Genomic DNA, 18076 nt, shown 5'->3' on the forward strand with positions numbered 1-18076 from the left:
TGACATCACAGCTCCCAGAGGGTTCCAGGTGGAACGTCCAGGACCTGGAAACGAGCACAGCAGACACTTCACCGGCTGCCAAGGGTCAGTTGCTGCTCACTCTGCGCTCTGACCCTCAGCGCTGAGCTGCTGCTGCTGCTGCCTGGGCTTTCCTGCCGCCTGATCTGGAGCGCCAATCCCAGCAGGATGTGCTCTGCTGTGCCCGTGGAGGTACAGTGCCATGCCAGGCAGGGTGCAGGCGGCTTGGGCAGGCTGCAGCCATGTGGGAATGGATGGTGTGGGACAGGAAGCCCTCTGGGAGATTGTGCTGCCCCTTGCAGACTGACAGAGGCACTGTGGAGGTGATGAATGTGGACCTGGGCCTGGATGAGGATGAAATGATGGAGGTGGACTCCTCCTCTACTTCCATGTCCAACCCGGTTGAGGACATGGAAGTAGACGAGGACGACAACATGGAAAATATGGAGGTGGATGAGGAGGATAGCATCGAGGACATGGAAGTTGATGAGGAGGATGAGGAGGAGCACATGGTCCTTGGATGAAGATGGAGCCCCACAGGTAAGACAGGCAGATGCTTCCCACGCCCTGCCCACACACACACTGGGTCCCCTGACACCAGGCTGGGGCTGGGCTGGATGGCCCCACTCACAGACACGGTGCCCGCAGGGGGCCTGGATTGTGCTGCCACAAGCACCAGCCCCGGCCTGCCCTGCGCTTGCCTGGGGCCACGCCAGCCCTGCCAGCCCCGAGCCTGCCACTGGGGCCCAGCTGCCAGCCCTGCTGGGCCCAGTGCTCCCAGCTGAGTCCAGCTCTGCTGCTTCCTTTCTTTCAGGACTCATGCACATGATGCACACCTTTGTAAATACGTTTGAAGTTAAGAAGTTTCTTGTAAATACGTTCGCTACGTTGGAAGTTTTCTGTAAATACGTTTTGAAGATTGTTAGCCCATCGGATCCCATGTCAATATGTTCTGTACGTTTTTGTTGTTGTTGTTATAACGATTGTTATAATGACACATATTCTCTAAATCCTAGATTTGCCGATCTTCGGCAAATAAATACTGTTTCTTTTTAAAACCTGACTTCTATTGGCCATTACTTTGGGCACAGGCAGCCTTTGCACACTTGTGGGTTCCACTTGTTCCACGTTCCCTGGGCTGGAGGTCCCTGGGGGTGCTGGCACAGCCACATGAGGGCTGGGGGTCCGTGTGCACAGGGGCTCCCACTGACACCACTCCTGCCACTGGGCACTGCTGCTCTTCCTGGCCTGGGGAACAGCGCTGTCCCCAAGGGCTCAGCTCTCACCAGCTCTCTCACAGGGGGCTCTCACAGCACTGGCCCCTGCAGCCATGCCACCAAAGCAGGCAGCAAACCTTCAGCCACCCTTCCTGCTGCCAACACAGGCACTCCTGGGACCAGAGCCGCCAGAAGGCCACAGCCATGCAAAATCCACCTGCACGCTCTCAAGGCCACCATAGCCTTGGCAACTGGGCCACCTGAACCTGGACTACTGCATCTTTAGGCCTTGGTGCCTCCATAGGCCCTGGGCTCTGCTTCCAAGACTGCTCTGCACTGCCCTGAGCTCACATTGTTCCAGAGACAAAAGTCAAGCCAGGGCATCCTCGCCCTTCCCGCATTCCTGCTGCTGCCAGCAGCCACTGGCCCGTGGGCCCCACTTGGGTGACAGCTGCAGTGACAGGGCAGCCTGTGCTGGGCAGGGGGCACGGGGCTTTGGGCCCTGGGGCTGCTGCTGCTGCTGCTGCTGCTGCTGGGGGCCATGGGCCCAACAGGGCCCCGAGCTCAGCCCCTGCCCGGGCAGCTGCCCCCAAAGCCCCACACTCCCCGAGCATCCCCATCACAGCTGCCAGGGGGAAATACCACGGGATTCAGGAAAGAAATTCCCCATAGTGACTAAACCCAGGGGTCCAAGGGGAAAGTCAGCACCAGCTGATGTTTACCCACCTTTACAAAGGTGGCTGCAGAGCAGGTGAGATCTCCAGGGCCTCTGGCCAGGCCTGCTCTGCACGTGAGGCTGTGGGGCTGCTCCCAGTGGGACGTGGCACTGGGCTCAGGCCAGCCCTCAGCCCCTCACAGCTGATCCCAAGGAGCAGGCTAAGAAAGCATTTCCAGACCACTTCCTGTATATATTTTAAAGGACTACATGTCATTCAATAAAGTCCCCTTGCACATTTAGTTTTGGTGTCGTGGCATGAGAAGCCATGGAGGTGTCTCTGAATGTGCACTCAGGGCACTTCCACTGCCATCCCAAAGGAAACACAAAGGACAGGCTTCTTCTTTCAGCACTGCTGAGTTCCTGACCCAGCAAAGAAATCTCAGGAAGATGCAGGAACAATGTTCAGCAGAGAACCTGGCCTCTAATAAAAGGCATGAATCCCATTGCCCACCCAAACCAACGCATTGCGTTTTCTACATTTCCCATCTTCTCTCATCTCTCGTGTCATTTTCCCCATTTTCTCTGACTGGGAACTTGGCTTCCCTGTCCTGTCTGCAGGTCCAACCACATGTGTGACCCCGCAGGAACAGCCTGACCCAAAGGGAAGTGGGAGAGGATGCTTGGTCAGGAACTGTTAAGACATGAAAAGGAGGAATGAGATCAAATTGCAAGCGGTGGAAGAGATTTGATGATGGGAAGAAGTTCTTTACTCTCAGGATGCTTGTCCCTGACACAGGGACCAGAGAAGAGAGGCTGTGGATGCCCCAGCCCCAGCAACATCCAAGGCCAGGTGGGACAGGGGCCGCAGCAACCTGCTGTGCTGGGAGCTTGCTCAGCTTGGAGCCAGATCATCTTGACAGTCCCTTCCAAGCCAAACCATTCAAGGATTTCATCATTCTGCCATCCCTATCACCCACTGTGCAGTGGCCCTGAAACTTCAGTGACATCACAGCTCCCAGAGGGTTCCAGGTGGAAAATCCAGGACCTGGAAACGAGCACAGCAGACACTTCACCGGCTGCCAAGGGTCAGTTTTGCTGCTCACTCTGCACTCTGACCCTCAGCGCTGAGCTGCTGCTGCTGCCTGGGCTTTCCTGCCGCCTGATCTGGAGCGCCAATCTCAGCAGGATGTGCTCTGCTGTGCCCATGGAGGTACAGTGCCATGCCAGGCAGGGGGCACGCGGCTTGGGCAGGCTGCAGCCATGTGGGAATGGATGGTGTGGGACAGGAAGCCCACTGGGAGATTGTGCTGCCCCTTGCAGACTGACAGAGGCACTGTGGAGGTGATGAATGTGGACCTGGGCCTGGAAGAGGATGACATGATGGAGGTGGACTCCTCCTCTACTTCCATATCCTCCACTGTTGAGGACATGGAAGTAGACGAGGATGAGACCATCGAGGAGATGGAGGTGGATGAGGAGGACAACATCGAGGACATAGAAGTCGATGAGGATGATGAGAATGAGCCTATGGTCCTTGGATGAAGATGGAGCCCCACAGGTAAGACAGGCAGATGCTTCCCACGCCCTGCCCACACACACACTGGGTCCCCTGATGCCAGGCTGGGGCTGGGCTGGATGGCTCCGCTCAGGGACACGGTGCCCACAGGCGGCCTGGATTGTGCTGCCACAAGCACCAGCCCCGGCCTGCCCTGCGCTTGCCTGGGGCCACGCCAGCCCTGCCAGCCCCGGCCCAGCCCCTGGAGCCCAGCTGCCAGCCCTGCTGGGCCCAGTGCTCCCAGCTGAGTCCAGCTCTGCTGCTTCCTGTATTCTAGGGCTCATGCATATGCTGGCACAGATATCACACCTTTGTAAATACGTTTGAAGTGTAGAAGTTTCTTGTAAATACATTTGCTACGTTGGAAGTTTTCTGTAAATACGTTTTGAAGATTTTTAGTCCATCGGTTCCCATGTAAATATGTTCTGTACATTGTTGTTGTTGTTGTTATACCAATTGTTATAATGATACATATTCTGTAAATCCCAGTTTTGCTGATCTTCGGCAAATAAATACTGTTTCTTTTTAAAACCTGACTTCTATTGGCCATTACTTTGGGCACAGGCAGCCTTTGCACACTTGTGGGTTCCACTTGTTCCACGTTCCCAGGGCTGGAGGTCCCTGGGGGTGCTGGCACAGCCACATGAGGGCTGGGGGTCCGTGTGCACAGGGGCTCCCACTGACACCACTCCTGCCACTGGGCACTGCTGCTCTTCCTGGCCTGGGGAACAGCGCTGTCCCCAAGAGCTCAGCTCTCACCAGCTCTCTCACAGGGGGCTCTCACAGCACTGGCCCCTGCAGCCATACCACCAAAGCAGGCAGCAAACCTTCAGCCACCCTTCCTGCTGCAGACACAGGCACTCCTGGGACCAGAGCCGCCAGAAGGCCACAGCCATGCAAAATCCACCTGCAAGCACTCAAGGCCACCACAGCCTTGGCAACTGGGCCACCTGCACCTGGGCTACTGCAGGAGCTGGTCTTTAAGCCTTGCAGCCTCCAAAGGCTTTGGGCTCTGCTTCCCAGCCTGCTCTGCGCTGCCCTGAGCCCGCATTGTTCCAGAGACAAAAGCCAAGCCAGGGCATCCTCACCCTTCCCGCATTCCTGCTGCTGCCAGCAGCCACTGGCCCGTGGGCCCCACTTGGGTGACAGCTGCAGTGACAGGGCAGCCTGTGCTGGGCAGGGGGCACTGGGCTTTGGGCCCTGGGGCTGCTGCTGCTGCTGCTGCTGCTGCTGGGGGCCATGGGCCCAACAGGGCCCCGAGCTCAGCCCCTGCCCGGGCAGCTGCCCCCAAAGCCCCACACTCCCCGAGCATCCCCATCACAGCTGCCAGGGGGAAATCCCACAGGATCCAGGAAAGAAATTCCCCATAGTGACTAAACCAAGAGGTCCAAGGGGAAAGTCAGCACCAGTTGATGTTTACCCACCTTTACAAAGGTGGCTGCAGAGCAGGTGAGATCTCCAGGGCCTCTGGCCAGGCCTGCTCTGCACGAGAGGCTATCGGGCTGCTCCCAGTGGGACATGGCACCGGGCTCAGGCGAGCCCTCAGCCCCTCACAGCTGATCCCAAGGAGCAGCCTCAGAAAGCAGTTTCAGACCACTTCCTGCAGATGTTTCAAAGGACTAAATGTCATTCAAGGAAGCCACCTTGCACATTTAGTTTTGGTGTCGTGGCATGAGAAGCCATGAAGGTGCCTCTGAATGTGCACTCAGGAGAGTTCCACTGGCATCCCAAAGGGAACACAAAGGACAGGCCTCTGCTTTCAGCCCTGCTGAGCTCCTCTATGAAGTCAACAATGAAGTCTCAGGAAGTAGTAGTTTTTTGGAGGTCCAGGGGCCTACCACTGGAACTCTATTACCTCATTAGTACTATGACGAACTTAAGTAACTTGCGGCACCCCTCTAAAGCAATGATCGTGCCCATTGGCTTTTGTGGGGTCATGGGGATTCAGGTAAATTTCATGATATCATGAAGTTTTTTCTTTCCTTATATGTACTCTGCTAGGTGTTCTCCCCTTTCTTATCCGCTATTGGTCTTAAGTTACTGCATACAAGGTCCTTTTTTCCCCCCATATAAAACCTTGTGTGCCCAGCCTGATTTTGTCTCCCTCCCTGGACCCTCTCCAGCACAAACCACACTGTTTGGAGTTCCACACAAATGCTCCTCTCTTGCCTCATCCATCATCCATTCAAGAAAGCCTGCTCCCAGCTCTGGGAGTGCACGTCTCTCACAGAGGCTGGCTGTGGACATGCCACAACAAGGGGTGCCCAAACAGGGACCTTCTTTGAGAATTCCTGAGAGCGATTCCAGTGACAATTCGACTGTTCCACTGTCACAGGACAGAAGACGCCTTGGGTCAGCTTTGGCCCTGGAGTGAGACCTGAATTTTATCAGGGCTTGCTGAAGGCAGCGTTGGCACCCTCCAGCAGCAAGAGGGCCGACTCAATGGACAAAGCCCACGGGATATTTTGAAACATCTGCATCCAGAGCCACCAGAGCAGTGAACTGGGGGACAGCCACCAGCAGTGCAGGATCTTTGGGTGATATTTTAGTCCTGTGGGTGGGCCACCCTTTACATCAGGGGCAGCTCTGGGTAACAAATTATCCAAAGATGAGAGGGACATATATGTTCGAGTTAGGGAGGTTCTCCTTTCAGAATGGAAGACTTTTACTAAGGGAAGTTTGAAGTCGTTTGTTCATTGGCTGTTTACGGAGTTCCCAGACATTTCTGTTGATTCAGTTTGTCATGTAGCATTTTGGGACTGAGTTAGGTAAAGACTATTTTTGCAAACTCAGGGAGTGATATGAGTCGCAACATTTTCCACAATTTTTTCACATGTTTCATGGAGTTGTCTCAAGGGTTCAAAGTTCAAATATTCAACCCAGACTTTCTGTTCCACCCCCAGCATTCCTGAACCCACTAACACCATTAGGAAGAGAGACAGAAACTGCTGTAAAGCACAGACAAGCCACCTGCTGTCTGACATCTCCCCTTCTTCTCTATCCCCTGCCCAGGTCTGTACTGATCACACTGGCCTGGATTCTACCCTAACCCATTCTCCACTACCTCTCCTCCCTGCATCCCCCTCAGATAGCTCACAAAATGGAGTCTCTCCTCTGGAGGGGGTCGTCAGTGTGGAACTCCCTCCCCCCCCAGCTCTCTCATCAAACCCTCCCCCTGTGTTGGATCCCACCTCTGCATCAGGTACCACCCCTGCATTGGGATCCAGCGCTTCCTTGCCTACTCCCGCTGCCCTACCCCCTCCAACTCAGCCCCTTGTGGATCCTGCACTGTCGGAGCCGGAAGTGTGAGGGGTGGTAACCGGAAGGCCGCCATCTTGGCTACCAAATGCCCACACCACCGGGCCTGGCCAGTCACCCCAAGGCCCCGCTCCTCTGCCAAAGAACAAGTTCCCTCTTCTGGAGAGGAGAAGGAAGGTTCATCCCACCTTCAGCATGAGCCTGAGGATTCTTGGCAGGGGATGGAGAAGCTGGCAGCTGAAGAGGGGGAATTGGTAGCTAAAATACAAGCAGCACCGGTGCAGTACCAGAGTGGGGCTAACCCCCAATGGGAAGCTGTCACACACGGGAGATGAAAGACCTTTATAAAGCAGCAAAAGACCATGGGACGGGCTCACTGTAATTTAATAATTTCTTAAATGGAGTCATTGCTGCACATGTAATGGGGCTCACGATCTGCGCCATTTTATGCACATCCTACTCTCTCCACTGAATTTGTTCTGTGAGAAGGAATGGGGAAAAATCTAATACAACAACTATTAAAAGACTATGCTACGGAAGACAGGCAGGCACACCTAACATTAGTCCATCTAGCCAGGGAGGAATATTTCATTAAACCTGCAAATCACGCAAGACACCATCCTGAGCTGTGTTAGAAGAGATAAAAGTGCTGCAAAGACAGCTCTCATGCAGACACCCAATGGGGCAACATCTACTCCAGATTTCACAGACAATCTGCAGGGACCTGGGAATACTTTATAAAATTTAGTGACTGCCTTACACAAGCAATAGAGAAGCAAGTTGAACATCTAAAAGTCAGGAAGGTACTACTTCCTACCCTTGCTGAAACAAATCTTAACAACACCTGAAAAGACATATTACCCTCTCTATCCCACACCCCAAAACCTACCATTGCACAAATGGTCGAGGCATGCACACTTAGGGCATCCTTACACTGTGATGCCAGCCTACATAAGGCTACCAGTCAGGGTGTAGTAGAGGTGCTAGTAGCCTCCCAAGCTATTCCCTGACATACACATGAAAAAGGACCTTGCTTTAAATCTGGGGACATGGGGAGATGAGGCATTTTTGACAGAATCGTAAAAATACAGGCTGTTAGCAGTGACCTTCTAGCTGTCACAGCCACTGTCCTCACTGCCCCCCTCGTCCACATGCTTTACAACATCAGCAAAACCGGTGGCCTGCGGGAAACCCCACACAGACACAGAAAGGCCCCGCGCAATGACACAAAATGCGAGGCCGTTCCACCCTACTCTACCCAACATCGTGGAGAACCAGCACAGCGACCTTCTCAGATCCAGCTGGACAGCTCGATCGCTGCAGAAAACTCGACAGAAGACAGCTCTGCCCTGGAACCCAAAGTCAGCTGCTAAGCGCCTTTTCAATTCCAATCCACGATATTTATGCTCACCATATTCCCAAAGGCAAATACAGGCCTGAAGAATGGCCCAGAGACATTTTGATTTTAACCAACACCAGGGAAGGGATGGAGACACTCACTATACTACCTGAGATACTCGCCTTGACGTCTTTGCAGGAGATAACTGTCCAGGCTCTATGCTTATTCCCCCCACTTTTCATTCCAAAAGGAACAGTTATAGCCAGAGCCTACCTCCCATGGGACATGAACACCACACCAACTGATCCAATGGTGTTGTGGGCACAGATTACGGGCAGAAATAGACCCATTCTAAAGTGTGCTTTGTCATGTAAAGGGAGAAAGAGATGTCATTCAGGACTATTAGATACAGGAGCTGACATCACCATAATTTCCCTCTCTGATCGGCAAAAAGAATGGCCCCTTGTTCCAGCTTCTGAAGTAATTATAGGCATCGGGAGAGCCACTACCAGCTTCTGGAGTCAACGTACCATGTGCATGGAAGGTCCTGAGGGCACAGAGGTACAGTAAGATAATTCCTCACATGGGCATCAATAACAATTTGAGGAAAGGCCTCTTGTCCCAAAGGGGGACAAGGCTACAGATCATATCAATACCTCAAGATTTCTAGATGGGGCAACCGAACAGCGCGCCAACCTTCAGTTAACCTGGAAGACAACGACCCAATATGGGTGGATCAGAGGGCACTCCCAGGCAGAAAGTTAAAGGCCCTGAAGTCCCACGTGCAGCAGCAGCTGTCTGTGGGCCACATTTTACCATCTACTAGCCCCTGCAATGCACCTGTCCTTGACATACAAAAGCCTGGCAAAGACAAGAGGTGGCTCCTGCAGGACCTCAGGAAAATCAATGAGATCATTGAGGACATGGGTGCCCTCCAGTCCAGCCTGCCCTCAGCCTCCATGTTACATCAAGTTTGGCAGATGGTGGTTATACATCTAAATGACTGCTCTTTTGACTTCCCCTTGCACCCCAATGAAAGCCCATTGTTTGCCTCTTCTGTCCCCAAATGGACAAGCACTGTTACCAAGGTACCCATGGACAGCATTGCCTCAAAGAAATGGAGAAGAGCCTAACTAGTTGTCAATGCCTTGCAGCCTAAATTCTCTCGCCCAGCCAGAAAAGACATCCTAATGCTATCATTTTTCATTACATGGACCATAAATTAGTTTGTGCAGAAGCTCAAATAATTTTGGACGTTGCAGTACAGGATGTCATCACAGCGGTACAGCAGAAAGATTTTGAGATTGCAGTAGATAAAGTCCAAAGGACAGACCCCTGGAAGTTCCTCGGCCTAAAAAGCACAGAGGGAAACATCACACCACAAACACTGCAAATCAAGGACAACCCAAAGACTCTGCAAGAACTCCACCAACTCTGTGGAAGCACCAGTTTGGTCAGTTCCCTGCTGGGAATCACCACAGAAGATCTCGTGCCACTATTCCTGCTCCTTAAAGGCAGTGAAGGACTCCATTCCCGTGATCACTGACACCGGAGGCAGAAGCAGCTGCACAAAAGGTATCCTGGGTGATTCAAACTAAACAGGCACACAGATACCACACTACTTTTCCTTTCTCCCTGGCAATCCTTGGTGTAAGTCCAAAATTCCATATATTATTGTTTCAGTGGGACTCAACTATCTCAGATCCCCTGATAATAATTGAATGTGTTTTCAGAGCACACCAACCTACTAAAATGATAACAACCCCACAGAAAATTATTGCACAACTAATCAGGAAAGCTAGAGAGCATCTGTGTTCCCTTGCAGGAACAGACCTTGTGAATATATACTTACTTCTCACTCAGGAGCACCTCAATTGCCTACTTCAAACATCTGAATCACTGCAATATGTCTTAGATCATTTTTACACAGACAGGATCAGCCACCAATCCTACCATCAAAACATTCCAGCGCTGCTCAGGATGTTCAAAATTACCCAAGACCCGGCAAGATCCATTGTAGCCACCTGCCCAAATCGTCAGGAACATACCCTTGCTTCTGTCAGAGCTGGAGTCAATCCAAGAGGACTAGAGAGTCTCCACATCTGGCAATCAGGCATCACACACTAAGCCTCTTTTGCCAGACAAAAATACATCCACGTCTCAATCGACACCTTTTCCAGTGGGATTTTTGCCTCTGCCCATGCTGGCAAAAAATCAAAAGATGATGCTATAAAACATTACTTTTTTGTTTTTTCCACCTTTGCACTTCAACAGGAAATTAAAACTGATAATGCTCTTGCTTATACCTTGCACTGATTCCAACAAGTTTCTGACCACTGGGGTATAAAAGATGTCACAGGCATATCACACTCCACCACAGGACAGTCCATAGTCAAGAGGGCCAACTGATCCATCAAAAGGATCCTTGATCAACTGAGAGGGGTAGTCCAGATATTATCTTCCATTGAGAGACTGCCCAAGGCCTTTTATGTATTCAACTTTTTGACCAAGTCATTTATGGAGCCAACTCCCCCCATCATCAGGCATTTTACTAATTCAGCTGTAGCCCAATTAAAAGAAAAGCCACCTGTGTTGAGCAAAGAACCTGAATCTAAACAAATTTATTGGCCCTTTTCCCATTCAATACTTGGGAAAGAGAAGATGCCTTTGTCTTTACAGCAACACTCCTAAGATCGATCTCAGCAAAATACATAAAAAATCTTTCTGGGAACGGTGAGGCAAACACCAGAGCTGCCACCAGAAGATCAGAATGGAAGCCTAAGAGGGACAGCAGCAGCCTGGAAAAGAACAAGAAGGACAAAAGAAGATCTCCTAAGCAGTGTTGACCACACACACCAAGACCAAGATAGCTCAGACACCACTAACCAGGATATATGTCTTAACATTTGTAAAAATTATATTTTAGCATTGATAAATGAATCTTCTAATAAGCTGTGTTCACACCCTTGGCTTACAGAAGAGAAAGTTTAGTGGGAACACAACTTATGTTTCATCTTGTAATCTCTTTATCTGTTTGCTTTTAGGCAACCCAAGCCTCAAGATACTAAATTAGCTAAATGGAGAGGGTGCTGCCATTGGTTGCTTCTGCAGCAGGAATCTGGATGCTCCTCACCGAGCCGCATGCCTTCAGCTGGGTGCTTCCACAGACAAGCCACAATTTCTTGTCCATGGCCGTGGCTGTCAGGCATTTGAAGGCAGGTGTTTTTTCTACCTGATGTCACATAGAGAGTCAGTATACCAGGGCATCCAGCTGCTAAAAGATCAAGGAAACAAGATCCAGATGGAAGGCAACTATGACTGATTCACTGGAATTTTAAAACGCAACAGGATGAAAGGCTACTTTACATCTTCAGTTAAGACTGTTTTGTGGACACTGTTTATTGTATTCATTGTGTTGGTTATTTTATCCTATTTTACTAAATGCCTGCAAATATCTAGGGCAGAAGCCTTCTTTATAGACAACAAAAAGGCGGGAGTTGTGAGGGCCCAGGGGCCTATCATTGGGACTGTAATACCTCAGGGCAAAGTGACCAAGGTAAAAGAGAGACACCGCTCTGAATGCAATGGTCTCGCCCATGGGCATTTTCAGGCTCATGGTGATGCAGCACGTTTTGCTGGCATCACCCAGTTCAACTGCTGTATTTTCCTTATTTGTACAACCCCTAGAAGGTTCTCTCCTATATTCTACCATTTTGGTCCTGGCTCACTGCAATGCTACCCTGATTTTTCCCCCCATTTTCCATCTGTGTGCCCAGCCCCATTTTGTCTCCCTTCCTGGACCCTCTGCAGTGCAATACACAGTGTTTGCAGTTCCACACAAAGATCCCTCACTCGCCTGGTTCACCAGCAGTTTAAGCAAGTGGGCTCCCAGCTCTGGGAGTGCAGGTCCCTCACAGAGGCTGGCTGTGGGCAGGCTGCAACATAGGAACTGAGTGCAACAGGGAACCTAGCCTCTAAGAAAATGCATGAATCCCGTTGCCACACAAACCAATGCCTTTCATGTCCTTCCATTTTCTTTATTCTCTCAGTTCTCATGCCAAATTCTGCATTGTCTGTGACTGGGTACTTGGCTTCTTTATCTCCTGTCCGCAAGTCAGGCCACATGTGAGACCCTGCAGGAACAGCCTGACCCACAGGGAAGTGGGAGAGGACTCTAGGTCAGAAACTCTAGTGACAGGACAAGGAGGAATGGAATCAAACTGCCAGAGGTGGAAGAGATTTGATGATGGGAAGAAGTTCTTTACACTCATGGTGCTTGTCCCTGACACAGGGATCAGTGCAGAGAGCCAGTGGATGCCCCATCCCCAGCAACATCCAAGGCCAGGTGGGACAGGGGCCGCAGCAACCTGCTGTGCCGGGAGCTTGCTCACCTGTGAACCAGATCATCTTGAGGGTCCCTTCCAAGCCAAACCATTCAAGGATTTCATCATTCTGCCATCCCCGTCTCCCACTGAGCAGCGGCCCTGAAACTTCAGTGACATCACAGCTCCCAGAGGGTTCCAGGTGGAAAATCCAGGACCTGGAAACGAGCACAGCAGACACTTCACTGGCTGCCAAGGGTCAGTTGCTTCTCAGTCTGTGCTCTGACCCTCAGCGCTGAGCTGCTGCTGCTGCCTGGGCTTTTCATGCTGCCTGCTCTGGAGCAGCAACCCAGCAGGATGTGTTCTGCTGTGCCCATGGAGGTACAGTGCCATGCCAGGCAGGGGGTACCCAGCTTGGGCAGGCTGCAGCCATGTGGGAATGGATGGTGTGGGACAGGAAGCCCTCTGGGAGATTGTGCTGCTCCTTGCAGGCTGCCAGAGATATTGTGGAGGAGATGGAAGTGGACCTGGGCCTGGATGAGGATGAAATGATGGAGGTGGACTCCTCCTCTACTTCCATGTCCTCCACTGTTGAGGATATGGAAGTAGACAAGGAGGAGACCATCGAGGAGATGAAGGTGGATGAGGAGGATGACATCGAGGACATGGAAGTAGATGAGAAGGATGAGGAGGAGCACATGGTCCTTGGATGAAGATGGAGCCCCACAGGTAAGACAGGCAGATGCTTCCCACGCCCTGCCCACACACACACTGGGTCCCCTGACACCAGGCTGGGGCTGGGCTGGATGGCCCCACTCACGGACAGGGTGCCCGCAGGGGGCCTGGATTGTGCTGCCACAAGCACCAGCCCCGGCCTGCCCTGCGCTTGCCTGGGGCCACGCCAGCCCTGCCAGCCCCGGCCCAGCCCCTGGGGCCCAGCTGCCAGCCCTGCTGGGCCCAGTGCTCCCAGCTGAGTCCAGCTCTGCTGCTTCCTTTCTTCCAGAACTCATGCACATGACGGCACAGATGCCACGCCTTTGTAAATACGTATGAAAGTTTTGAACATTTCCGTAAATACGTTTGAAAGTTTAGAAGATTTCTGTAAATACATTCACTACGTTTGAAGTTCTCAGGAAATACATTTTTAAGATTGTTAGCCCATCGGATCCCATGTAAATATGTTCTGTACATTGTTGTTCTTGTTGTTAAAACAATTGTTATAACGAAACATGTTCTGTAAATCCTAGATTTGTCAATCTTCGGCAAATAAATACTGTTTCTTTTTAAAACCTGACTTCTCTTGGCCATTCCTTTGGGCACAGGCAGCCTTTGCACACTTGTCGGTTCCACTTCTTCCGTGTTCCTAGGGCTGGAGGTCCCTGGAGTGCTGGCACAGCCACATGAGGGCTGGGGGTCCATGTGCACAGGGGCTCCCACTGACTCCACTCCTGCCACTTGGCACTGCTGCTCTTCCTGGCCTGGGGAACAGTGCTGTCCCCAAGAGCTCAGCTCTCACCAGCTCTCACACAGAAAGGCTTCCTTGGGATGATGCCGCTTCGGCAGCAGGATCAGAGCCCATGATGTGCTGGACATGGAGCACTTCTGGTGGGCACTGTTCCTGTGCCTCACTCAAAACTTGGGGTCCTTCATTACCAGACATTGGCTGGAATTCTTTGCAGGCTGCCTGGAGAGATGTCAACACTCGCACCTCAAGTCAAACACAATAAAGCAGTCAGACACTACAGTTTGTCCCTGTCAGCCAGGAGTCATCGACTGTGAGGAAAGGCAAAGAAGAGATTGACAAAGGATACAGACATCTTGTTTCAGTCCTCCATCTGGGTCACCAAGTTCCACTGTAAAAACACTTGAAGAAACAAGGAAAGCAGAAACGGACCAGCAGGAATCATTTGGTTGACTGCTGGCCAAAAGGCCAAAGGACAAGTTTCACTGTCCAAGGCAGCAGTTAAGATTCAGCACAGCAGGAAATGTCCTTCAGAGTGACCATGATACACATTAGAGCAGGATGGCACTCAGAGGCATGGCCCCACTCCCTGCTGCTCTGAGTGGAAAGGCAAGAAGGGCAGAAACCACCAGTTTGGTGACTGCAGTGACTGCATCCCTCTTTCACTCATTCTAGAGCCTGAGGGAGGTGATTAAGTTTCTCTCTGAAAATTTTCATTTCTTCCTCCAGCCTCTTCTCCCTTGCCCTCCACTAGCCTCAGAGTCCTGCAGCTCTGCCTGCACGTGTCCCTTGATAGACTGTAAAGGAGAAGGGAGAGGACATTTCATGAGTGGAGTGGCTGCCACTCTTTCACTCACCTGGTTTTGTTGATGGCTCCTGTGCTGATGGAGATTCTCCTCTTGAATTCTTCCCATGTCTTCCTTGTTCTTTTCTCTTCACGTCCATGATGGCACTCTGAGCTTCAGGCAGCTCTGCTTGTGGCTCTGCCTTGATCTTTTGTGCACACAAATGCAGAGAAAGTGACTGGGAGCTGTCATCAAGCTCAGCTTTTTCCACTTGCAGCCTCAAAATCACATTTATTCAGCCACTTCTTTCTGCTTCCCTCCCCACATCTGCTTCCATTGCAAACCTCCTATCCCAGGGCTGATCTCTGCAAATTCCAAGGCCCTGTGCTTCCAGTGCCTGTGAGACTTCCTGGCCTCCTCAGTCCCAGGAGCTCTGGTTTATGCCCCTCTTCCTGCCATTCCCTCTGTCACCTGGCCAGTCAGGCTCACCTGGCCATTCTCCTGTGGCTCTTCCACCTGCTGCCTGAGCTGCTCTTCCTGCTCTCAGGCTGGGAGCAGCTCTCCCTGAGTCTGGCATGGCATCTCTGATGAAGCACTCTGCTCCTGCTCTTGCTCTAGAAGCACCTGAACAGAAAGCAAGAGAAGATGGGTTTCAACTTCCCATACGACCTTTGTGGGCCAAGACTCAAAGACTGCTTGGCTCACACGTTCCCAAAGCACTGTGCTGCTGCTCTCCTCGGTCATTCTCTGCCCGAGGGGAGGCACAGATTCCAAAGTGACCCTGGCCTTATAATCAGGGACCATCTGGGATTGAAGCTCCAACAGCCTCTCAGGCAGCTGACAGGGAAGGTGTGGCATTTCTCAAGGGTCTGGTGAGGGCCTCCCTCTGCTTCAGCCATGTCCTGTTTGTCTTTCAGTAGTGACTGACACCCTGCCCTGTCCCACAGCTCCATCCTGGCGCTGAAGGTGGCATCCTGGGTGAGCTCGGCCCTTGTGAGAGACACTCCTGGAGTTCATGTTCTCATCAGGCCTGCACCAGCATTTCTGCCTTTCTGACATCCACACTCTTGTTGGAAAACCTGGTCATTCAGGAGATGAGGATGCATGCAAAGATTTCTGATGGAGGTCTCAGAGCCTCTATGGCCACCTCAGTATATGGAGGAGGACCAAAGTGTTTCTTCTCCCTCTTTTGTCAACTGAGAATTCTGACCAGCAGAAACAGACACTCTCCTAAGGTCCCATTAACGAATGCACTTACACAGCCCTGAGGAAGCCAGTGAAGGAAACCATGTGTCATGTAATGCATGGCACGTATGACCAGAGTCACCAAAGACCACCTAAACATGGAATTGTTCCACCTCTCTAGGACAGGCAGAAATTGAAATAATTAACTGGAGACATCAGGGCTCAAGAGGCCAGAGGAGGAAAACAACTCTGAATGGAAAAAGCATCATATCTGGAAGGGGAAACATCTCTGCCTGCTCAGAATTGGTCGAGGGAACATGTCTCTAATCCTCTCCAGAAAGGGATGATTTTGGTGATCTTTGCACCTCCAACTGCCTTGGACCAGAGCCAGGAAGATTCAGTTATGTAAATGTTACATAGATAGATAGGTAGGAAGATAGACGGATAGATCTCACTACTATAATCTCCAGTTACTGCCCTCTTTGTTGCTGCACACATCAAAACATGGTAGCCAGTGTGCCGATCAGCAGCAATCCTGAGATTGCTCTCCTGTTCCTCAAAAAAGCACAGTCTTGGGGAATGTGGAGCTTGTAGGTCTTTATGGAAAGGGATCAGACCCAGAGCATTGCACTGGGAACTGCACTCTTTGTGCATCTGTGCTCGGGCAAGTTCTCTTGGACTCAACCACACTGACAGTGCAAAAGTGGCTGGAATGAAAAATGCAGCCCAGCCCCTTCCAGTTTCTGTGATCTCTGAGGAGCAGCTGGAATGCAAGGGCATTGACCTCCTGCGAAATTTCCAAACACATCACACACTGATTCCCTGGGCTGTAGAATGTCAGAGACAGTGTTAAACTCAAAGTGATCTTTAAGGCCATGCATGAAGGCTTGGAAACACAAAAGCTCCATCTGCATCAAGGTACAAAAAGGGTGCGAAATGCCTTCCAGAGCCTGATAAGGGCAGAAAAGATGGTGCAGCAGCATCGTTGCTTGCTGGAAAAAGAGAGAATGAACAGGGCTTCTCCTCCTAGGAAACCAACAAACCACAAGAGGGGAAGTGTCAACCACTCCAGTATCTTTAGCGCTTGGATGCGGTGATGGGATGTTTGGAAGAGAAACAGCCCTTGTGCTGAGTACTGTCATGCAGGGATTGATGGAGGTCTGCCTGGAGGTCGCTCAAGAGCCTCCCATTGTCCAAGCTAAAGTTCCCTCAGCACCTCCTCACTGGCCTTGTACTCCACCCCCTTGCCCAGCTCCCCTGTCCTTCTGTGCACACGCTGCAGCCCCTCCATGACTCTCTGCTTCCCAGGGGCCCACAAGTGCACACAGCACTCCAGCTGTGGCCGCGGCGCTGCCCAGCACAGGGCCACGCTCACTGCCCTGCTCCTGCTGCCCAACTGCTGCTGACACAGGCCACCATGCCCTTGGCCTTCTTAGCCACCTGGCCACACGCTGCCTTATCTTCAGCTGCTCAAGACCGGCAGCAACCCTGCGTCCTTTTGGCCCACGCAGCTCCGCAGCCACAAAGTTGCCCATTTCACTTCAGATACAGCAGGCACCATTGCAATATGGTCTTCCTATTCCGAGAAACACAAGACAGCAATCAAGGACTTGCAACTTCACCCCCACTCTGGGCTCCAAGGCACTTGCCAAAGCTGCAGACTTCACCACTAAACGGAGCAGCAGAAACTTTCCCCTTCTGCTGTTTGCATCTTCTCAAAAGCCAAAAGGCAGCTGGGCTAACAGTGAATCTACAAGTGAAGAACGACTCAAGAAAACTGCAGAACACTTCCACAAGTCAAAGACACCTTTCCAAAAAGGGAAAATAAACAAACAAAGCCTTTTCACCTCCATCGCTACCACGTGTCCCCTTGGCCATAACACTGCAGAAGTCCAGAGATGGACCTTCCCTGAACCAAGCAGCCAGAAGCTCAGCTGAAGCCCCCAGCTCTGCACTGCCCCAACAGGTCAGGTCAAAGGCCAATTTCTAGCTGTCACTGCCTGCAAGAAATCGCTACGTCCTGCAGGACTCCAGCACTCAGCATTCTCAGCCAGACACAGCAAGTGCTGGCTGCTCAGAAACTTGCATCTCTGCCTTGCACTAAAGACAGCGCCCCCCACAACGGGCACTTACTCTCTTGAAATGATGAGCAGGCCATGGTGTGACCACGGCTAGAAAAAGGTGGTGGTCTTCTTTCTCATTGTCCTCTCTGTCTTCCTCCTCAATACCAGAGAGAGCCAGGAGAAACACGGCTCTTGCTCTTCTCACCTGTGGCAA

Source organism: Melospiza melodia, chromosome 17, assembly GCF_035770615.1.
Source record: "Melospiza melodia melodia isolate bMelMel2 chromosome 17, bMelMel2.pri, whole genome shotgun sequence".
NCBI lineage: Eukaryota > Metazoa > Chordata > Aves > Passeriformes > Passerellidae > Melospiza > Melospiza melodia.